The sequence below is a fragment of the Lithobates pipiens genome, unplaced genomic scaffold (genome assembly GCF_037356315.1).
Source record: "Lithobates pipiens isolate NorthernLeopardFrog02 unplaced genomic scaffold, aLitPip1_a1.2 Scaffold_16, whole genome shotgun sequence".
NCBI classification, from domain to species: Eukaryota; Metazoa; Chordata; class Amphibia; order Anura; family Ranidae; genus Lithobates; species Lithobates pipiens.
Genome location: NW_027507748.1, coordinates 578,742,984 through 578,766,201, shown reverse-complemented (window position 1 = coordinate 578,766,201; position 23,218 = coordinate 578,742,984).

Below are 23,218 nucleotides of genomic sequence, written 5' to 3'. Positions count from 1 at the left end.
CCCATAAATACAGGCCACCATACTGGCCTTTCAACTTATGGTTCAGAGCCCTATGTCCGATACGTATAACGATGACAAACAGGGTTAACATAACTCCCCACTTGACATAGACCTGAAGGTGTGCCCTGGTCTAACGTACGGTATACCAAAATAAGGGGGCAAAAACATACTGGTAGGGAATTGTTCTTTATCGATTGAGTTAGATCACTGAGTGAGTTAACAGAGGCCTGAGCTATTACCACCTGAGGATTGTGGCTGTACTGGGTGAAGCAGGCAGACTCCTACCTGCCTAGCTATTCAATGACATGTCTGGGGACCCGCTGTTACCGATTATGTAAAAGTGGATGTCTACGCTGGAGCTTACTTGCTGCTCTTTGAAACCGCTAGGGGAAGTACGAAGTGATCTTTGTATCAGGCTAAGTAGCGTCTACATAGCTCTCGGCCTGCTGGATTACCGCAGGTGAACTTTCCAGGTCACAGGTATCTGTAGTAGGCCAACACCTGGCTGCTTGTAGGACCATGCTAGGGGAGAGAACAAACGAGGGGATAGTCAGGATGGTCGGAATACCCTTAAGGATGGTCACCCGTTCGGGTAAGCATTTGTCACCGACCATCGGTTGGATTTCCTGGACTTCACGAAGCATGGTTCAACCAGCGTGGGACATGAATAAAGAAGGTTTGCGGGGTCCGGTAAGGACAAGAAATGTTGCCTGCCGGCTAGGTATCGCCGAACAGTGTTATGGGATAGGCAGCTAGGTATGACAATATGACGAAAGGCCAGTAACCGCCTGATGTTGGAGGTTTCATAGGAGTGGTGTGTCCGGAATTTCTGAAGGCCCTCCAGGCTGTCTGGTAGGTTGAGCATGTTGCGAGAAAGTGAGACGTTTACGAGTCTGGTCGCTGTTTGTAGATATTGTACTAAACCGGGGTTTAGGTGAGACCGACCAAGGACAATGGCTGACACTGGATTGGTTCCAGTCAAATACGACAGCGCATCTGCTACGAGATTGCTCTAGGCCAGGAACAACGTATAGTCAACTTTAAACTGAATTATAATGACAGCTGTACCAGCCTGCCCAGGCAGGACATGACTGCTAGGGATTCAGACCTATCTTACAATAATCTCTGCTGGTTGCCTGATGGTGGCCAAAAATTGCAGCGAAGCCTGTGATGGTCGCTACATCTGTCACTAGCTGGGGTGATAGGGGCGAGATAGACGATATAGACATGATATACCGATCTACGTAGTACGGAACCTCTGATATTGAAAGATCCGTGGCATCCAGATTAAGGGTCTGACAGGGGCCCTGAATCTGGGAGGGGAAGACGAGGATGCATGACATAAAGACCAACCCTGGGGAATGACCATATTACAGAACTGAGCATACCCGAAACAGACTGAAGCTGCTTCTAGGTATACCCCTGTGTGTGGGTGAAGTGTTTGAAAAACTGACCTGATAGGGACAGCTTGTCAAGGGGGAAACTGGCGTGCGAGGATGTTCTACATGTCCCTAAAGATGGCAGTTGTGATGAGCAAGCGTCTAGCGTTGGCTACGGGCAGATGTTTCTGGATACCCGTTAAAGGGGATCTTACTGTATGGGCCATCACAGACGGCTCACCGGGGTCCTGTAAGGATAGAAATGTCGGGTGCCTGACCGTGTTACGAGAAGAAGCCAGCTGCGTGTGGCAACTCGACTGGTGTAGGACGGAAGCTGAACTCAACTGCCCAACGGGAGAAATGAGCGTCAGGGATGGCGAGTGGCGTAGTCATCGGGGCTAAGTGGCCAAATGAGTACCGCTGAAAATGATGTGTGGCTGAGTGCCAACAAAATGCTTGCAACGATCACAAGTTACGCTAAGTTGCACGCCTAGCCGTGATAGCAAGTGTTGCGCTTAAATGTGTGCTCACAATGATAGCAAGGGAGTTTATGTCACTGGAGATGTGTTTGTGGTGGCTGGACTCGGTGGTGTCGCAGACGTCCGGACACAGGGCTATGAGCAGTATGACCTGAAAAGGCTGAATAAGTTATGCCAAGATGCGTGCTTGCTACGAATGCAAGAAGTTATGCTAGGATGCGTAGTTAGCTAGGTTGAAAAGACAAAGTCCACCCAGCCCACGACAAAATCAACAATTTAGACGAACAACATTGCACAACCCGACACACCCAATGCTATCCCCACAGCTGATCCAGAGGAAGGCAAAAAACCCCCGCAGAGCATGCTCTAATTAGCTACAGCAGGGGAAAAAATTCCTTCCTGACCCCTCAAGCGGCGATCAGATTTCTCCCTGGATCAACCTACCTACAATATAGCACCCCGTTAAACTACGTACGTTAGGAAGATATCCAGGCCTTACCCAGCAACGCACTGAGCCAGCCAGAACTGCCTGCCAGCAAGGATAGTACTAGGTTCGTGCCTGGGGCTTGCTAGCGACAACTGCAAAGTTTATGCTAGGATGTGTGCTAGCAACTATTGCAAGAAGTCTATGCTTGGATGCGTGTTTGCAACGATTGCAAGAAGTTTATGCTTGGATGTGAGTCTGCCATGATTGCAGGGAGTTATGCCTGGGTGTGCTTGTGGTGACTGCAGGATGTTTGTGATTGGATGCGTGCTAGCAACAAGCTTGCACAGAGTTGTACTTGGATGCGTGCGAAATGAATCCGATATGAACCGGATGTAGGTGTGAAATTAATCCTATGAATTTGGTTATGTGATAAATCCGACCCAACGATCGTGGAGTAGATGACAATGAATCCGATATGAATTGTTGAGTTATACCCATAAGGCTGAAAAGACGGGTGCGGATTAATGCGTTGCTGGTTTGAGTGATTTGAGTTGGTAAGCGATGAATATGTGGAATGAAATAAATGAAATGTTTGCCATGATATAGACAAGAATTAGTATGTTCCAACTTGATGAGTTGGAACTGCGGAGCACAGAACGAAATGAGGTCAAGACACCTGGGGTATGCCTAGATGAATCAGTGCATGGAGGGTGCTACTGGACTTGACTGACCTGTAAACACAAGGCAAAAACCAGTTGAGGATTCCATACCTGTCGTAGACAACTGGCCAAATGGTGACTCCTAATGGGAGTGGTGAGCTTTGAAATGAAATGAAATGACATAAAAATGAAATGAGACAAACAAACACAATGAAATGTTTTTTTTTTTTTTTTTAGATATATATATATTTTTTTTTTTTCCCTTTTTTTTTCCATTATTATTATTTCTTCCCTTTTCCCCCCCCTTTTTTTTTTCCTTTTTTGAAATGAAATGAAATGAAATGAGACGAACAAACATAAATGAAATGTTGCCTTTGATGAGAACCTGCCATGGCAGAAGCGCAGCTCGGTCGTGTCACAGGCGCCACTGACAGCGAGCCGGACTCTGGAGCATGTACTGAAATGAGGCAATTAGTGAAATGAGGCCAAATGAGCATGGCCCCCCGTCCAGAACCCGAATTTGTAAAACAACTGGGTTTGAACCGAGGTGCAGGAGGTGACAGTGAAATGAGTGAAATGAGTGAATCCGCCATGACAGAGGCCCGAATCGCCATGCCGTAACTTTGCGACTGAGCACGAAACGGACTCTGGAGCATGTACTGAAATGAGGCCAGTCCTGGGGCACGCCGAGACGAATTAGAACATAGGTGTGACTATTCGTGTCGGAGCGTGATAGGTGAAACGAAATGATACCCATGACAAAGACAGGGATCAACGACTGCGCTCAAGAATCAACGGTGAACCCTGTCTCTGGAGCACGTACTGAAATGAGGCCAGTCCTGGGGCACGCCGAGATGAATTAGTGCACCGGTGTGACTATTCGTGTCGGAGCGTGGTAGGTGAAACGAAATGATACCCATGACAAAGACAGGGATCAACGACTGCGCTCAAGAATCAACGGTGAACCCTGTCTCTGGAGCATGTACTGAAATGAGGCCAGTCCTGGGGCACGCTGAGACGAATTAGTGCACCGGTGTGACTATTCGTGTCGGAGCGTGGTAGGTGAAACGAAATGATACCCATGACAAAGACAGGGATCAACGACTGCGCTCAAGAATCAACGGTGAACCCTGTCTCTGGAGCATGTACTGAAATGAGGCCAGTCCTGGGGCACGCCGAGACGAATTAGTGCACCGGTGTGACTATTCGTGTCGGAGCGTGATAGGTGAAACGAAATGATACCCATGACAAAGACAGGGATCAACGACTGAGCTCAAGAATCAACGGTGAACCCTGTCTCTGGAGCATGTACTGAAATGAGGCCAGTCCTGGGGCACGCCGAGACGAATTAGTGCACAGGTGTGACTATTCGTGTCGGAGCGTGATAGGTGAAACGAAATGATATGCCATGACAAAGACAAGAATCGAAAACCGTGGCTGAACCTGCGAATGATTCTGTCCCTGGAGCATGTATTGAAATGAGGCCGACAACTGGGGCACACCGGAGCGAATCGGTGCATCGGAGATGCGACTAGATTCGAATTGGAGCGCGACTCGTGACTGAAATGAAATGAAATGATCGAAAATGATTGAAATGATAGAAATGATCGAAATGATTGAAATGATTGAAACTCTCCGGTTAGTTTAGAATTTAGGACGTCTGTATGGGAATTTTCGAAATGATCCGAACGATTCGGACGTAGGGACCCGTGATTTGGTCGGTATGCGGAAGGTTTGAAAAATGAAATGCTCGATGTGGTGTCATGAATGAGTGACCACGACTTCTTTCGAGAAGAATGAAATGAAATGCAATGATTAAAATGAGCCGGTTAATTAAAATTTAGAACCTCTGATTGGGAATTTCGAAATGAACCGAACGATTCGGACGTTTCAGTAGAGACCAGTGATTTGGTCGGTATATCGGGTTTGTGAAATGAAATGCTCGATATGGTGTCACGAACGGATGACCACGACTTCTTTCGAGAAGCGAGGAGCACAAATGTTTAGAGGTAACAAACGCGTGAACGATATCGGAAAAAATACGAAGGTGATATTTCAGTGAGTGGTTCGTGAGAACAACAGATCACAGTTTAGTGACATGAATAACATGAAATGAGAAATGGGAGCCGAAGCCCTACCCGTGACCGCCGAACCAGATGCGTTGCACGATACCGACAAGTTTCCGAGTGTCACGCCTCAGACAATACACGAACGCTCACGACGGCAAAACCGACTGTAACACGAGGATGAAGACAGGACTTCAATGAAGACGGAACTCACGAACACTGCACTCATTCTATCGAACGGTCTCGAATAGTCGGCCCTAGATCTGTGGCGTAGCTAGTATTGCACACAGGAACCGACAAGGAACACAGCAGAATGAGCTGATTAAATACCCCTCCGGGCTCCTCCCAAATTCCGGCCACCGTGCTGGCTGATAAGGAACACAGCTGAACGGGCTGATCAATTACTCCTCCGGGCTCCTCCCATAAATACAGGCCACCATACTGGCCTTTCAACATATATATATATATATATATATATATATATATATATATATATATATATATATACATATATATAATTTTAATGAAGTGTAGCACCCTCTTGTGTGGTGTGTATAGTGTTATATTTTTGGTAAGAGTAGGTATATTTCAGGGTTTGGCTGGCAGCCAAGCCTGGGTGTGTTTTGATCTGAGTTGGGAGTAACTCAGGGCAGAGCTAGGTGACTCACAGGTAGCATCACCAAGACCTCCCGCTTCTTTCCAAAAAGTTCTAGTGTTTTCTGGAAAGGAAGGAGGAGAGGTGGGATTGAGCTATCTGCAGTGTTCTGGGAAGCCCTGACTAATCTCCAACCTGTATTGGCAGGGGGTAGGCCTCCTTAAGTACCCAGGGTCAGCCCAGCTGGGGAGGAGTTGGTGATCGGGTGGAAGATGGAGATGGAGTGTTAGGCTGTCTGGGCCTTTGAGGGAGCTCCCCAGTCTGGGGGGGGAGGGGGTGACCTTGAGCCTGGGCTTGGGTGTGGACGGGGCCCTCTTACAACCCACAGGGGTGTCCTGACCAGAAGGCACAGGAGGAGCAAGAGAGGACAGCAGGAGAACACTGCAGGGCAGGTCTCCGGGAGTTCCACAGAGGCAGCCAAGGGTGGTGAGTGTTCACATAGTCAGGAGAACTGGGAGGCACGCCTGAGAGGACTGGGGTGAGCAGTCTGGAATGAGTGCAGAGCCAGTCAGGAGGATTGTGGTGGCACAGGCAATGGAAAGTGGCAGCTGCAGCCAGGAGGTCTGGCAGTGCCTAAAGAGGTGGTGCTAGGAGCAGTACCACGTGGACTGCTAGCACTGGCACTTTCTACCATTTAGCTACACTAGAGGGGCCTGCGGTCCCTGCCTGCAAAGGGCATCTGTTATAGGCCTGGCTGAGCCAGTGTCAGGCCTATCAATCAGTGCTAGCTGATCCGGGAAGTGCAAGTAAATGATGTGCTGAAGGTGTTGAGGAGAGATGCAAGTAAGTGATGTGCTGGAGTTGAAGACTGGAGTTGTATATACCGGAGGTGTATTTATTTGTTCCCATATATTTTTCTGCAGTCAGTTTGGGCATCTCCTAAATATCCCCAACCCATTCAAGTTTATTCCCCTCAATAAAATAACAAAGTTCAAGGACTGGTTTTCTGCTTGAGGGTGAATGAGAACTGTGTGCCTGGCTGGGCAGGGTGACAGATGGACCACAACAGTCAGCAGCCCTTTACAAGGGTAACGCTACAGAAGCATCTGACAGAAGGTCAGGTTTTACAGATCTGTAATTCCAAGGAAACCTGCATTTCAAAGTAAAGAATGAACTCCACCCAATACAGGGGAAATCTCCTTCCTCCCTTGTAATGCCATGGTATGTGGTAAGCCTGATTGAGAAGTCATGTTTCCTGTAAATTGCTGCAGCCCCACTATACCCTACCATTTCATCAAAATAGCTTATCTTTAGCATATTTAAAAAAACTAAACTGCCTCAAAATGAAAAACAACAGCATCATAGGAAGGATGAATATTTACTGCTACAGGGACTTCTTCTGCAGGTGTCCAGGAAATTTCTGATGATGCATCTTCTGGATTAGAAAAAATTACCCAGAGTGTTACCCAAATCTCATGCATGTGCCCCATGGAAGCTGGGAGTTCACCAACAGTGTAATGCTACACATTCGTTTTTCATTTTATAATGTGCTGCTGATCTGTGAAGCATTTCACATATTCCCTCTAGTGTGAATTGTAATTTGAAAACAGTATAACAATTAAATGTTTTCTCTGCATGTTCTTCAAAAGGCCACATATAAAACCAGGCTTAAAACAAAGTTCAAGGACTGGTTTTCTGCTTGAGGGTGAATGAGAACTGGGTGCCTGGCTGGGCAGGGTGACAGACGGACCACAACACTCAGCAGCCCTTTACGAGGGTACCGCTACAGAAGCATCTGACAGGTTTTACAGATCTGTAATTCCAAGGAAACCTGCATTTCAAAGTAAAGTATGAACTCCACTCAATACAGGGGAAATCTCCTTCCTCCCTTGTAACACCATGGTATGTGGTAGACATGGGCGCCATCAATAAATTAGTTTCGTTCTGTTCCATTTCGATTCGTAATAAAATTCGTATTTCGTGTCCGAAATTCCGTTCTGTTTCGTACGAAATATGAATTGTCGTTAACGTGTACGAACGTTCTTTACGATGAATTTAAAGGCAAAAACATTGCTCATTATGCTTATTATGACTTGCAGAAGACTTCTGTGATAGAAGTCAATGTAAGTTGCCTGAAGACATCAGTGAAGGACTTTCATCCTCTCTGGGCAGGCTGCCAAGAAAAGAACAAAATGATACAATGTTTCTTCTTCAATGGGCTGAACTCTGTGTGTAGTGTAGAGTTCTGAGTTTAACCATTTAAAGACTAAATATTTTCTGACACTTGTTGCTTACAAGTAAAAATCCAGTAGGTCTTTCAAACGCAAGTTAGCCCTTTTTTTTTCGGTCGACCTCTAGGGAGCAGTGACATCAGCAGCGTGACATACAGCAATGACACCTGCACCGTGATAGAGTGATCTGATACCAGCACCGTGATAGAGAACACTGACATCAGCAGCGTGACATACAGCAATGACACCTGCACCGTGATAGAGTGATCTGACAACAGCACCGTGATATAGAGCACTGACATCAGCAGCGTGACATACAGCAATGACACCTGCACCATGATAGAGTGATCTGACAACAGCACCGTGATATAGAGCACTGACATCAGCAGCGTGACATACAGCAATGACACCAGCACCGTGATAAAGGGCTAACTTGCATTTGAAAGACCTCTGCGCAAATACAGCGTCACATAAAATATTGCAACAACCGCTATTTTATTCCCTAGGGTCTCTGCTAAAAAATATATATATATATTTTTTGGGGCTTCTGAGTGATTTTCTAGCAGAAAATACTGGACTTTTACTTGTAAGCAACAAGTGTCAGAAAAGATTTAGTCTTTAAATGGTTAAACTGAAAACTTCCACACAGGGAGTTCAGCCCATTGAAGAAGAAACATTGTATCATTTTGTTCTTTTCTTGGCAGCCTGCCCAGAGAGGATGAAAGTCCTTCACTGATGTCTTCAGGCAATTTACATTGACTTCTATCACAGAAGTCTTCTGCAAGTCATAATAAGCATAATGATTGAGATCCGGAATTCGTAAACAAAGGTTCGTATTCCGTACAGAATCCGGACGCACGGCAATTCATATTTCGGATCCTCTCGAACGTACGAATTTTGAGAAATTCGTACAAATTTGAGATTCGTACGAAACGAAGCGCACATGTCTAGTATGTGGTAAGCCTGATTGAGAAGTCGTGTTTCCTGTAAGTTGCTGCAGCCCTGCTGTACCCTAACATTTCATCGAAATAGCCTATCTTTAGCATATTTAAACACAGTTAGCATTTAGACCTCATTTACACTAGCATTGCTCTCTGAAGAATGATTAGCATTCGGATCACTTTTGAGAGAGTATTTGACAGGCCGTGAGTAGTCTTTGTATCGCCGTCACACTGGGTGTAGTATATTAATGTTTTTATTGTAGTGAAAAGACAAATGCCAACTCACGTTGTGACAGTTAAAATAAGACTCATTGTGATTTTTAACTGTGTCAATGTGAGTTGTCATTTGTCTTTTCACCACAATAAATATGTTAATTTACTACACAGATTGCGCCCTGCTGTTCTTATCTGTTCGTCTAGAGATACTTCAGTCTCTTCGCAGGTGCTACATCTAGTGCATTGAGATAAGCAGGAAGTTATTCTGAATGCTACAAGTGGACTCTTTACTATTCTGCATGGACATTTATGTACTCACGACACTTAATGCCCCATATACTCCATTATTACTGTATATCGTCCCCACACTCCCTGGTTTAATCCGCTGGAACCCTAGATTAGTGCCCCATAACCATGTGCATTGCACACAGTCTGGGGGCATCCCGTTCAATTGAATGAGTTGAGTTTAATGAGCGGTATGGCCTTAGATTATATGGTATTTTGCATAAAAGTTCTGTTATATTCTTCTGCCTGCAAGAAAAATCAAGCCTTGTGCTTTATCTTTTAATAACCATTGCTGCTGAATTTGACACCAAGAAAAGCAACTTTGCGTATACATCTGCCTGACATCCACCTCATCATCTTCTCCCACACTAGCCTCCGGGACTTCTCTTGAACCTCTCCCACCCTCTGGAAGGCTCTACTCCAATCTGTCTAGTTATACCCTGTCTGCCTTTAGGTGATTACTGGAAACTCAATTATTCAGAGAAGCCTACCCCGCCTCCACCTAAAATCTGTATGTTGACCATAGGTGTGCGCAGCCTATTTCATTAGGGTGTGCACGCCAAAGTTCAAACACACATGCCTTTCCCTGCAGCCTCAGCTGCCTTGTACTGTGAATGAATGGGGAGTGCTCTGTGCTGAGCGTCCTCCTGTTCATTCACAAACTAAGCGTAGTAAACACAATTTACTATGCTTCAGTTATTATTGAACACAATGAGTGAGTGTGTTCACTGTGTACATTTAGAAAAAGAAGGAGTTGGTAAGTGACATATTGATTAGCCCCTTCCCTCACTCTCCATTCTGGCAGCAGCCAGGGGAAGAGGAGAGGAGGGAAGCCAGCAGCACTGCGGTAGAGGGGGCACTACACGGGGGGGAGGGGGGCTCAGGCAGTAGGGGAAATCGGCACCACATAGAGTGATTAGGGTGTATAAAATAATAATAAAATGTTTTAGTTACTTTTAACTGGTGGAATTCTCCTGCAGATTAAGAGCATGTATGGTCCTATGATTTGAACATAGCTAAGGCGTACTATGGTGAGGGTAATGGCTATTGTTCTTACAATGTTATTAAAAAATGTTTTACTAAAAGAAGATATATATATATATATATATATATATATATATATATATATATATATATATTGTGTTCTGGCAGCTGGGTAGTGTTTTGAAGGTAGCAGCCGGTCACACAAGGACAGGACTCATTCATACATACACCAGCTGGTAATATGGCACAGAATCAGCACTGTTATAAATTCAGTGATTTGTTCACTGGAGCCGCTGTTTAAAATGCAGACAAGATGGGTGGTGCTGATGTCTCTTTCTTTTCTAATGTATGATCAAGGACGCAGCAAGTACTAATGTCTGAGATCTGTCACCCAAATGTATACAGTAGTAATGCTTCCAGTATCTCAAAAGTAACACCAGACAGACAATGGATTGCTCAGACATTTCTGACAGATCATTTAATACAATTTCAGAAACTTAGAACAAAGCAAAGGCTTGGGTGGAACATACAGAAGTGATTTAACACATAAACAATTCATTCCTCACTGATCCTGTGCTCTTAGCTCCTGGTTCAATAAAGGATACCATGACCTTAAAGGGAAAGCAAACTTCACATTCATTTATGTCCTCATAAATGCCCACTAAAACAAAGTGCCTGTAGAGGATGCCTAAATGATAACATTCCATATTTGGAAATATTTTTTATTCTTTTACTTATGATATCAAGGAAGTCCCACCTTTATACAGGATGGGCGTACTGTTTTTACAGCATTTACTGCTTTTTTGAATTATGTTACATGTGCTATTTATAAATAACATAAAGAGTACCTACACCCACAATGGGTGTAAAAAAACTAAACTGCCTCAAAATGAAAAACGACAGCATCATAGGAAGGATGAATATTTACTGCTACACGGACTTCTTCTGCAAGTGTCCAGGAAATTTCTGATGATGCACCTTCTGCATTAGAAGAAATTACCCAGAGTGTTCCCCAAATCTCATGCATGTGCCCCATGGAAGCTGGGAGTTCACCAACAGTGTAATGCTACACATTCGTTTTTCATTTTATAATGTGCTGCTGATCTATGAAGCATTTCACATATTCCCTCTAGTGTGAATTGTAATTTGAAAACAGTAAAACAATTAAATGTTTTCTCTGCATGTTCTTCAAAAGGCCACATATAAAACCAGGCTTAAATTTAAAACTACATGGGATGTCCAAGCATCATGGGCTCATAGTCCAAGTTTTGGTGAAGCGGACAATAGCTTAAGTGTGTCTCTCTGGCTCCTTGTTCCTAACAGAGGTCACAAATGGATATAATTGAAAAATGATAAATGGTTTTACAAATTTTTTACAAATAAATATCTGAAAAGTGTGGCGTGCATTTGTATTAAGCCCCCATTACTCTGATAGCCCTAACTAAAATCTAGTGGAACCAATTGCCTTCCAAAGTCACCTATTTAGTAAAAAGAGTCCACCTGTCTGTAATTTAATCTCAGTATAAATACAGCTGTTCGGTGAAGCCCTCAGAGGTTTATTAGAGAATCTTAGTGAGCAAACAGAATCATGAAGGCCAAGGAACACACTAGGCAGGTCAAGGATAAAGTTATGGAGAAATTTGAAGCACAGTTAGGTTATAAAAAATATTCCAAGCTTTGAACATCTCACGGGGCATTGTTGAATCCATCATCTGAAAATGGAAAGAGTGTGGCACGACTGCAAACTTACCAAGACATGACTATCCACCTAAACTGACAGGCCGGGCAAAGAGAGCATTAATCAGAGAAGCAACCAAAAGGTCTATGGTAACTCTTGAGGAGCTGCAGAGATCCACAGCTCAGGTGGGAGAATCTATCCACAGGACAACTATTAGTCGTACACTCCACAAATCTGGCCTTTATGTAAGCGTGGCAAAAAGTAAGCCATTGTTAAAAGAAAGCCATAAGAAGTCCCGTTTACAGTTTGCGAGAATCCATGTGGGGGACACAGCAAACATGTGGAGGAAGGTGCTCTGGTCAGGTGAGACCAAAATTTTACTGTGGATGCGGATGCTTTTCTTTAGCAGGGACAGGAAAGTTGGTCAGAGTTGATGGGAAGATGGATGGAGACAAATACAGGGAAATCTTAGAAGAGAACTTGTTAGAGTCTGCAAAAGACTTGAGACTGGGGCGGAGGTTCTCCTTCCAGCAGGACAACGACCCAAGCAGAGAGCCAGAGCTACAATGGAATGGTTTAGATCGAAGCATATTCATGTGTTAGAATGGACCAGTCAAAGTCCAGACCTAAATCCCATTTAGAATTTGTGGCAAGACTTGAAAATTGCTGTTCACAGGCACATCCATCCAATCTGACAAAGCCTGAGCTATTTTGCAAAGAAGAATGAGTAGACATTTCACTCTCTAGGTGTGCAAAGCTGGTAAAGACATACCCAAAAAGACTTGCAGCTTTAATTGCAGTGAAAGGTGGTTCAAAAAAGTATTGACTCAGGGGGGCTGAATACAAATGCACACTACACTTTTCACATATTTGTAAAAAAAAATGAAAACCATTTACCATTTCCCTTCCACTTCACAATTATGTGCCACTTTGTGTTGATCTATCACATAAAATCTAAATAAAATAAAAAAACATTTACCTTTTTTGTTGTAACATGACAAAATATGGAAAATTTCAAGGGGTATGAATACTTTTTCAAGGCACTGTATCTTTCTCTTTTCTGACTCTTCTACAATGTGCCTAGGTTTTTCTTCTTCTGATTTGCCTTCTCTAACCTTAATGGTTGAGTCATATATTTGACAATACCACCCTCATCACCTGCTTGGTGATATTTCTAATCTCAGATACTAGCCTATGTTATGTGACTATTGTGCCTACGACTTTGTAACCATTGTACTTTTGCTAATTTTCAAAAAACAAATTAAAAGAGAATTGCGTGAAACCAAAATAATAAACATATAGTACATACTCATCTAGATGGCTGCCGCATCGACTTGATGCTGCAGCTGTTCCACGCAGGCTCTACACCGAGAACTGAGCAATCAAAGACCATGGATCACTCAGATCTCAGGTTTGTTAGTCATCGCTCTATGCCCTCCCCTCCAGCACTCACCGGAGCCGGTCAGGCATGTGGGCATTTTGTCCATGCAAAATGTCTTCTGTTGCAACATGTTTGTGGATTTCCTTGCATACTTGTCATTGCAAACCCACCTCTACAAAATTTCTGGGGCAGTCCATAATTCTCTTCTTTTTGAGGCATTCCATGGTATATTTGCTAGTGTGCATTGGATTAAAATCGTGAAGAATAATTTCTGGCTTAAAGCTGAACTTCACCCTAAAGGGGAAGTTGCGCTTTTTGCCCTCCTTCCTCTTCTATTTTTGTAATTTTTTTGCGAGGGGGAGCAGATACCTGATTTTAACAGGTACCCACTCCCATTTTTGGTTTGTATTGCCACAGCAAATCAATCCTGCCTGCAACCTTCTGAATCATGTCACAGGCCACAGAAGGCTGCAGGACCATTCACGAAGCACAGTGTGGCTCGCACATGTGCAGTGGGCAGCCAGCTGTAAAGCTGTCCACAGAAAACATGTCAGTACCAGGGACCCAGAGACCGGTGAAGAACCAATTCAGATGAGGACAGTGCTTTACCCATGGACAGGTGAGTGTCCTTTTATTAAAAGTCAGCAGCTACAGTATTTGTAGCTGCTAATGTTTAACTTTTTTTTTCCAACAGGACAAAGAACTGCTTTAACTTCAGTTTTTGGGCAGATGGCTTCACATTTATGATGCAGAATCTGTAGTTGACTTGATAACTCAGGCATTGAAACAGCAAAGGAACCCCATACCAAGATTTGCTCTGCCATGCTTCATGATTGAGGTCCCCCTCTCTTGAAACATACCAGGTCACATATATGAAATAAAATTTCTACGCCAATGAATAAATGTGAAAAAATGTGAGAATGTGATTAATATAAATAAAGGTGAAGTTACTAGCGACCCAAAGGTGTAAATAAAAAATATCAATCGTAACCACGCTCAGTGTACTTAACTATATAACAATATTAACTTAAATCAAATAAATTCATCTAAACAAATCAATAGATAAATATATGCATAAATAATATTTCAAAATAAAAAATCTTCATCAACACATGTGCATACATAATAATTAGTAATTGACCATCCAAAACAAGTGATTTAACTGAAAAAATGTCCCGAAAAGTGATGTCCAAAGCTTCTTAGTAGTCACCAATTGTCTACACTTTGGACACCCACTGTACTCACAAACTACAGTAGGATCACCAAATAGGGTTCATAAATACACACAATTTCCTTTTATCTATTGTGTGCTAATGGTCCCTAATCCAATGCACATTTGTTCTCCAGCTCACACCATTCTCTCCAGTACATGAAGGATTAAGAAGCTCCTTTTTTTTTTTTCTTAAAGCTCATGGCCTGTGAAACACACCAAAAAATTGTGCACACACATAAAGAGTGAAACACAAAAAAGTGCAACGGGTACACAAGCCCTCTAAAATCAGAGAGCCTTGCCCTGAATCCCCCGGGGCGTTAGGTTCCAGACAGGGACAAGGGTACTTAAAGCATGGTCTATCTGGCCGAAACCAGACAGACCCCTTTCTCTGGAAGGTCTGCCGAAACAGACCCCCCCCCCCCCAAGTACTAGGCAGGGCTCCCCCGAAGGGAAACCTCAAAAGAGAGAGGGCGAACTAAGCCAGAAGGCCATGTCCACCCCCTCCCTAGACTTTCAGGACAGGCCAGAGGACCTGCGATCCTACTCATCACACACGTGCAAGTGACAAACACAAAAACGTGACAAACAACAAAGGTAATAAATAAAAAGAAAGTGGGAGAGAAGGAAGTAGAGGAGAGTGAAAAGTGGCCATTGTGCAATACAATGGCCAGGACCTCCGGCCAGGATGAAGCTCCTCATTCACTTATAGCTGCCGCATTCTTCTTTACATATCCACTCGTGTTCATATTTCTCATGCAGACATAGAGGAGGGAATAGGGGCACTCATAGTATAAAACAGCTTAAATCTTTATTCCCAAAAGAAGGTCTTCAACCTACACTAAGGTATGATCGCTTACTGTTTGTGCCTTTTCAACTCTGGTGGTAACATCAAACCAGCAATGCACAAACAATACACCAGGCCCTAACCCTATGTGAATGAGTAAAGCAGACATAATACCCCTACTCATTCACATAAAAATGTAAACAGTAAAGAAAAAAACAAAACAAAATGCAAACACAGTTTTTACTGGTCCTTTAATAATTATTATAATTTTTTTTTTAAAAGGCTCATGATGTACATTTAACACCAAATCACTTCCAGCAATGTAGATCCATGTCAATCACAAAAGAAAAAAAAAAAGCGCTATCTGCAGACATACTGGTCCCAGCTTCATTTCCACCATATGACAAGTCCAACATATGACAGCTGATATATACAATAGGTGTGGTCCCCCAGGCGACGTACTTGAATATACACTATATTACCAAAAGTATTTGGAGGCCTGCTTTTAAACGCACGTGAACTTTAATGGCATCCCAGTCTTAGTCCATAGTTTTCAATATTGAGTTGGCCCACCCTTTGCAGTCATAAGAGCTTCAACTCTTCTGGGAAGGCTGTCCACAAGGTTTGGGAGTGTGTCTATGGGAATGTTTGACCGTTCTTCCCGAAGCGCATTTGTGAGGTCAGCCACTGATGTGGACGAGAAGGCCTGGCTCACAGTCTCCACTCTAATTTATCCCAAAGGTGTTCTATTGGGTTGAGGTCAGGACTCTGTGCAGGCCAGTCAAGTTTCTCCACCCTAAACTCGCTCACCTATGTCTTTATGGACCTTGCTTTGTGCACTGGTGCGCAGTCATGTTGGAACAGGAAGGGGCCATCTCCAAACAGTTCCCACAAAGTTGTGAGCATGAAATTGTTCAAAATGTCTTGGTATGCTGTCACCTTAGAACACCTTTGGGATGAATTAGAGTGGAGACTGTGAGCCAGACCCACCAATCTTAACAACCTACGCCCCATCTCCTTACTCCCCTTCTCCTTCAAACTCCTTGAAAGACAGGTCTACAACCGACTGAGCGAACATCTGACCATCTGACTTCTTGATCCCCTTCAGTCTGGATTTCGCCCTCAACAATCCACAAAAAATGCTCTCCTTAAACTCAAAACAACCTACTAAACAGCTAAAACCAACGCACAGTATTCTGTACAACTTCTGAACCTCTCTGCTGCATTTAACACAGAGGACCACCCCTTCTTCCTTAAAAAATTCCATTCCTTTGGTCTCTGTGACTGTAGTCTTCGCTGGTTCTCATCCTACCTACCCATCTATCTCTCCACCCCCGCAACTCACTCCATCTGTCTCCTCATGCATCACCAACTTACTAGCAGGCATATCACTTCTTCAAACTCAACCTATCCAAAACGGAGCTTATGATATTTCATCCCCCACACACATGCCTCTACCCCTGATTTCTCTGTCAAAATCAATGGCTCAACTATCAATCTGTGCCCTCATGCCAAGGTCCTAGGTGTAATCCTGGACTCTGAACTATCCTTTCGGCTCCACATTCAATTGCTGTCCAAAGCTTGCTGCCTCAAACTCTGCAACATTTCCACAAAGCTTCTAATCCAGTCCCTAGTCATTTCTCGCCTCAACTACTGCAACTCCCTCCTCATTGGCTTACCTGTAAATAGGCTATCAGTCCATCATGAACACTGATGCTGGGCTCATCCACCTTACAAACTGCTCGGCGTCTGCTACCCCTCTCTGCCAATCCCTCCATGGGCTGCCACTCACCCAACAACTTCAATTCAAGATACTAACAATAACTTACAAAGCCATCTACAACCTGGCCCCATCAACATCAATAACCTGGTCTCAAAATGGCAACCGAATTGTTCTCTCCACTCCTCCCAAGACCTCCGGCTCTCTAGCTCCCTTGTCACTTCATTCCATGCTCACCTCCAGGACTTCTCCTGAGCCTCTCCCATCCTCTGGAATGCTCTACCCCAATCTGTCCAACTATCTCCTACTTTTTCCACTTTCAGATGATCCCTGAAAACTCATGTCTTCAGAGAATCCCATCTGGACCCCCACCTAACAACTGTACTTTTATTTTTTCCATCAGCACATCCCCCACAGTTATTACCTCTTAACCCTCCCTCTTAGAATGTAAGCTCTAACGTGCAGGGTTCTGTGATTTCTCCTGTATTAAAGTGTATTGTAGTTGCACTGTCTACCCTCAAGTTGTAAAGCGCTGCATAAACTGTTGGTGCTATATAAATCCTGTATCATAATAATAGTCAATAGGTAAAAGGAAGGGGGAAAAAAAAGGTAAATGGTAGTGAGTAAAGTGGAACAAAAAGCTTACAATCAATTGAATGAGGGATCTTTAGATTGCAGTTTTTACTAAATTTGATGATTTTGGTCACATTGGATGTTGATTGTAAAATTGTAATAATAGGTGTATGGCCACCTTAGGATGGGATAGAGGAATAAGGAATGGTTTACTTTAAGAGAATGTAGAGTGTAGAGAATGGTTAAAACCTCTGTTGGGATTTTTGTGTCCTCTCACCTCCTGTCCCAGAGAAAAAACAGAAAGTGAAAAGTGAATGGAAATCCCTTAGGCAGTTGTCTGCCGAACAGGTGACCCCATTGAAGGTTTACATTTACCTCCTGCTATGGTGACAACTATAACATTTTTGATTTCCAGTGACAATGGTCACTCAGACAAATGATGAGAATGTGAATTCCACCAGCAATACAAGCCTCTGTAAGCCCTTGTACACACGGTCGGAGATTCCGACGGAATGTTTCCTATCGGACCGTTTTGTCGGATATTTCGACCGTGTGTGGTCTGCATCGAACTGTTTCCGTCGGAATATCCAACGGACCAACTTTTCCAACTTGTCGGTAAAATTTTCCGACAAAATGCTCCGATCGGACATACTCCGATCATGTGTAGCCTACTCCGACGGACAAAGTGCCACACATGCTCAGATCAAATTCCTAGACCAAAGCTATTGGCTACTAACCTGAACGTAGTCCCGTGGTAACAAAATAACGACATCATGTTATGTACAATTGGATTTTCCAACAACTGAGTCCGACCGTGTGTATGCAACATCACTTCCGGACCTCTTCCGGAATTAATCCATCGGAATTACTCCGACAAATTTTGTCGTCAGAATCTCCGACCGTGTGTACAAGGGCTTAGGGTTTTAAGCTTTTCCTGGTCTATCCAAGCCTTTCTTATACATACTTAAAAAAAAGTTCTGGCTGTAGCTTTAGCAAGGATTTAGCATGCTTAAGCATATACAGTAGCTAGGTCTAATAGACTTCTGGGCTGAATTCTGCCAGCACTAATTAAATGCCTATGTATGCCTAATTAAAATCTATGCCTATGTATGCCTACTAAATTTGCGAAATGTTTAATATGAATGCTGAATATGATGCTGTTCACACTAGCATTTACATGCTAAGAACAAAAAAATGCTTGTGTTGACTGAGTCAGGTCATATATGTAAAAAGCATAAGTCTTACTACTTGCCCACGGGATATACTAAGCTCCTGTGTTGACATATGTAAGGCAGAGATCGCCATGCAGCCTGTCCTATTCCTGGTCCAGACAGACACATAAACCTTTCTCAAAATAACAGCTGTTAAAACAGATTTAAGTAATAAAGTAAAACATGATAGATTGGAACATGTTAACATTTATATGCCCATGTTGACTCAATTAATAGAAAAAGTGCTTTTTGTGGGGGTCATAAAAATAATGACCATTCCACAAATGTCATTTTGTACTGACGCTGGGCAGTCTTACTGGCCGCTAAACTGTAATATTCATCCTACATGGCATACCTTAATTCTCCTTAAATTGGACAGGATGAAGACAACTTTAATGTCTAAAATGCCTTTCAGGGGGAAGAAAAATTTAGAGAAATAAATAGTTCTGTAAGAGTATTGACACAGGTACTCTAATTACAGTCACTACGCAGGGTGATAGGAACTTGGTAAAGGTGACAAGGTTAGCACTGTACTGGTGGTCTACCATAAAGGACTACAAGCCCCCACCCATCCTCCTTAAGTGTTGAGTACCAGTCTGACTAGAGATCATCAAGAAATTACATTATGTCAAGTTATGTGCACATTTAAATTTTTTTCTTATAGTTTTTGGAGACTGAAGGAAATGGTTCATAAAACAAAACTCCGAAGATAAGGGTATCTTTATTAATGCTGAGGAAAGGACGCTCTTCCTCTAGGGGTGGGCTAAAAGGTGATTGAGGGAACATGCCTATAATGGCCTCAAGCACATTGGACGTTATAAAAAAGGCAGTAGCATTAGCTGTAGAAAGCTGTACCTGTAGAATTCGTTTTTCCGGTGTTTTTTATGCCACGTACACACGGTCGGAATTCCGGCCAGAAAAAGACCGATGAGAGCTTTTCATCGGAAAATGCGACCGTGTGTACTCTCCATCGGAATTTAGCTGTCCGAATTTGATAACATGTTCTCAATTTTCCCGACGGAAGAACTTTCCATGGGAAATTCCGATCGTGTGTATGCAATTCCGACACGCCAAAAATCACGCATGCTCAGATTCAATCGCGAGACGGCTACTGGCTATTGAACTTCCTTTTTCTAGTCCCGTCGTACATGTTGTACGTCACCACGTTCTAAACGATCAGAATTTGGTGTGACTGTGTGTAGGCAAGACAGCTTGAGTGGAATTCCGTCGGGAAAACCATCAGAGCTTTCTCCGACGAGAATTCTGATCGTGTGTACGCAGCATTTGTGTTTTTTAGCATTTGCTTTTTTAGCTTGTTCATGCTTGCGGTTGGAGTCAATAAAACCCCACAGTTCAGTTACGGTTTTACCTCCCCTCAACTTTTCCGCTTTAGCCTGATCGTTCCTTAGTGAATAAAGCAAGTGTAAGCTAGGTCTTAGGCCGCGTACACACGGGCGGACTATCCGTCCAACTAAGTCCGTCAGACAATCCGACAGACAGTCCGTCCTACTTTTGAATGAACGGACTTGACCACACACGACGAACAGACAGTCCGCTGAAAGCTTGCGCGATGACATGTACGGCACGTACGACGGGACTAGAAATTCGACGTCCAATACACAGCAATGCAACCTTCGGCCGTGTAAATCCTTTCTGAGCATGCGCCATACTTAGTCCGTCGAACTAGCCTACTCACGAGCGGACTGTCCGCTGAAACCAAGTTTGGACGGACAATATTACGGAAATTCCGAAAGACTTAGTCCGCCAGACTGTCCGCTGAAAAAGTCAGCTGAAGCCCACACACGAGCGGATTGTCCGCTGAAACACGTTTCAGCGGACTAAGTTGGACAGACAATCCTCTCGTGTGTACGCGGCCTTAGGACTCTTTTATACAGGTGCTGTAAATAGGTGGTTGGGTGCCATTTTTACCACTTGCCCACTGCCTACCAGTGCCACTCAAAATGGTTAAAACAGGAAACAGACAAAGGTGTATATACCGCACCATTAGAATTGCCTTGCATTGAAGGGAAGAAAACAAAAAGCTGCCTGCAGAGTTCAACAGGCATTGACACTTTGCAACCACCTCCATGCACGCATTTCACAAGCTCGCCATAAGCACATTGTAAACGCATCTATGTCATTTACAGCTCCTTTATTAGGGCACTGTTTGAAAGCAACAAAAGTGATCATTTCCCATCTAAAGAAAAAAAATATCTCACAGGGCATTTGAGGAGTGTCACCTAATTATAGGTGCATTAATGCAAGTTAAAGGCTGTGATAAAAGTCAATGTCTATATGAAAGAGTTCTCAGTGTGCATTTTATTCGCCATATGAATGAATTGTCTAAAATTAACACTGTTCAAATGTTTTTCCAGTTTCAGTTATATATCATATCTTTTATTATCTCCAGCGTTTCCGTTAAAAGGAGCTGAAGAGTCAAAAACCAAACTGCCAACTGAATGTGCGCCTACTGCTGTTTGAAATAGTTTTGATTTAAAATGAGTGTCTGGTCAGGGATACACATGAAATATAAGCAGCTGACATCATGCTATGCCTGGAGCTTATACAGCACATATTACCAGCCAGCATATAAACATCAGTCAACCTCCTGTACTGTATCAATGTATACAACAGTCCAGTTATTCCAGACACATTGGTTAGAAGTATATACTGTGGCATGGCCATTGACATATATTTCTGTCTCATGGCGGGCTTACATACCATCAGGGTATTTTCATATAACTAGGTGTAAGCTGTATTGGTTCAACAGCAGAGAATCATTGGACAACTCACACTGAGGGGGGAGAACTGGCAGATCATGTTAGAAATTTAGCTTTGTTGGATTCAAACAATGGGCTGGGAAGGATTCTTTCACCTATAGTTTTATGCTGGAAAGTATCTCCCTCCTGTAGTGCCACCCTCACAGCGCAGGGGCCACTAATATTAACTGGTTCCTTCTCAAACAGTACAGAGGACACCAGTCACCCAAGCAACAGTGCATTAATCTGGCTTCAATAAGCAGTCAGGGGTTGTCTTTTTGTAATTTATTGCTTGTTACAAGGGATCATCCAAAGCCAGTGGTGGCCCATTCATTAGGGATGCACGGGCGCCGCCCCCCCCCCCATCCATGCATCTGGCCCCCTGAGGGATGCTGGATGCATGGATTCCAATGGTGGGGGTGTTTTTTGTTTTTTTTGAAGCACACGATTAGAGCCAGAGGCTCTAATAAGCTTAAAAAAAGAGTGGTCTCAGGGTGTTATTCGCTATTGTAACACTGAATCTACTACCAGCCAACCAGGAAGCGGGTCATGAGACCCCTCACCCGATTGACCAAAAGCAGCCTGCAGCCCGGAGAGAAGCCACCGCTGCCCACTATGCTACCTGCAAAATTAGGTAAGTGCAGAGCCCCAACTGGCTCACTGACCGGGGGGGAGGGTTGACACCCGTGACCCCCATGATCCGGCCAGCTGGCCGAGTGACCGGTGGGGGGATTGGGGGTGGTTGGTGGGTTGTATGCCCCCCAAAAACCACATCAGTTGGCACTGTCCAAAATGATTAGCAAATAGCTGTTAGAGGATAATCTTCTCCTTAAGTAAATGTGAATATTGAACAGTCTAGCTGGGGACCATCACGCGTTTCATCATAGAAGACGTCATCTGACCCCAGATGACGTCTTCTACGACGAAACGTGTTGGGACTCTACTGCAATCGTGTTTTATCTTGCTAAGCGCTTAAACTACTGTACACATGTGAGTTTTGTACTTTTATCTTTTATTTTTCTATAAAAACGGAATTACACTATTTTTGGTCCCTGTTTTCTCTTCGTATGTATTTAAACATGCCTATGGATATATCTGGCTGGAGTTAAAGTACCTCTCAACATATGAAGGGATTGTTTATACTCGAGGCCCCCCTGGATAACTGGTTGCTGTGAGAATCTGCATATGGTTGCAAAAGTCTGTATGATCCCCCAAATGTAAATTTGTGAGGATCCAATAATTCCGGTAAGCGTTCAATTCGCCTGGTGACGGGAATCTTAACGTGGTTATTGCACGAGTTTTTCAGAAAGGAGGTGTAACATATTTCCTGCACACTTGTGGATTATAGAAGGATACTATACACAAAGGACTTTGTACTGTTTTATTGGGACTCTGTTTTCCCCTTTTTTCTTCTTTTTTTCATCTCCTGGATTTTTTGGAAAAGTCTTTTCTCTCATTTTTGAGTCACAAATACATGTTTACATAGTAATTAATATTTACGTGTTATGTGCACCACTTCATAGTGGAATTTTCTCACTGAACACATTTGTATAATTTTGCACTTATAAGGAAGGCATAATTATGTTTGGTGTCTAAAATTTTTGAGAAGCGCTACACTTTTATATAGCATTTGTTTA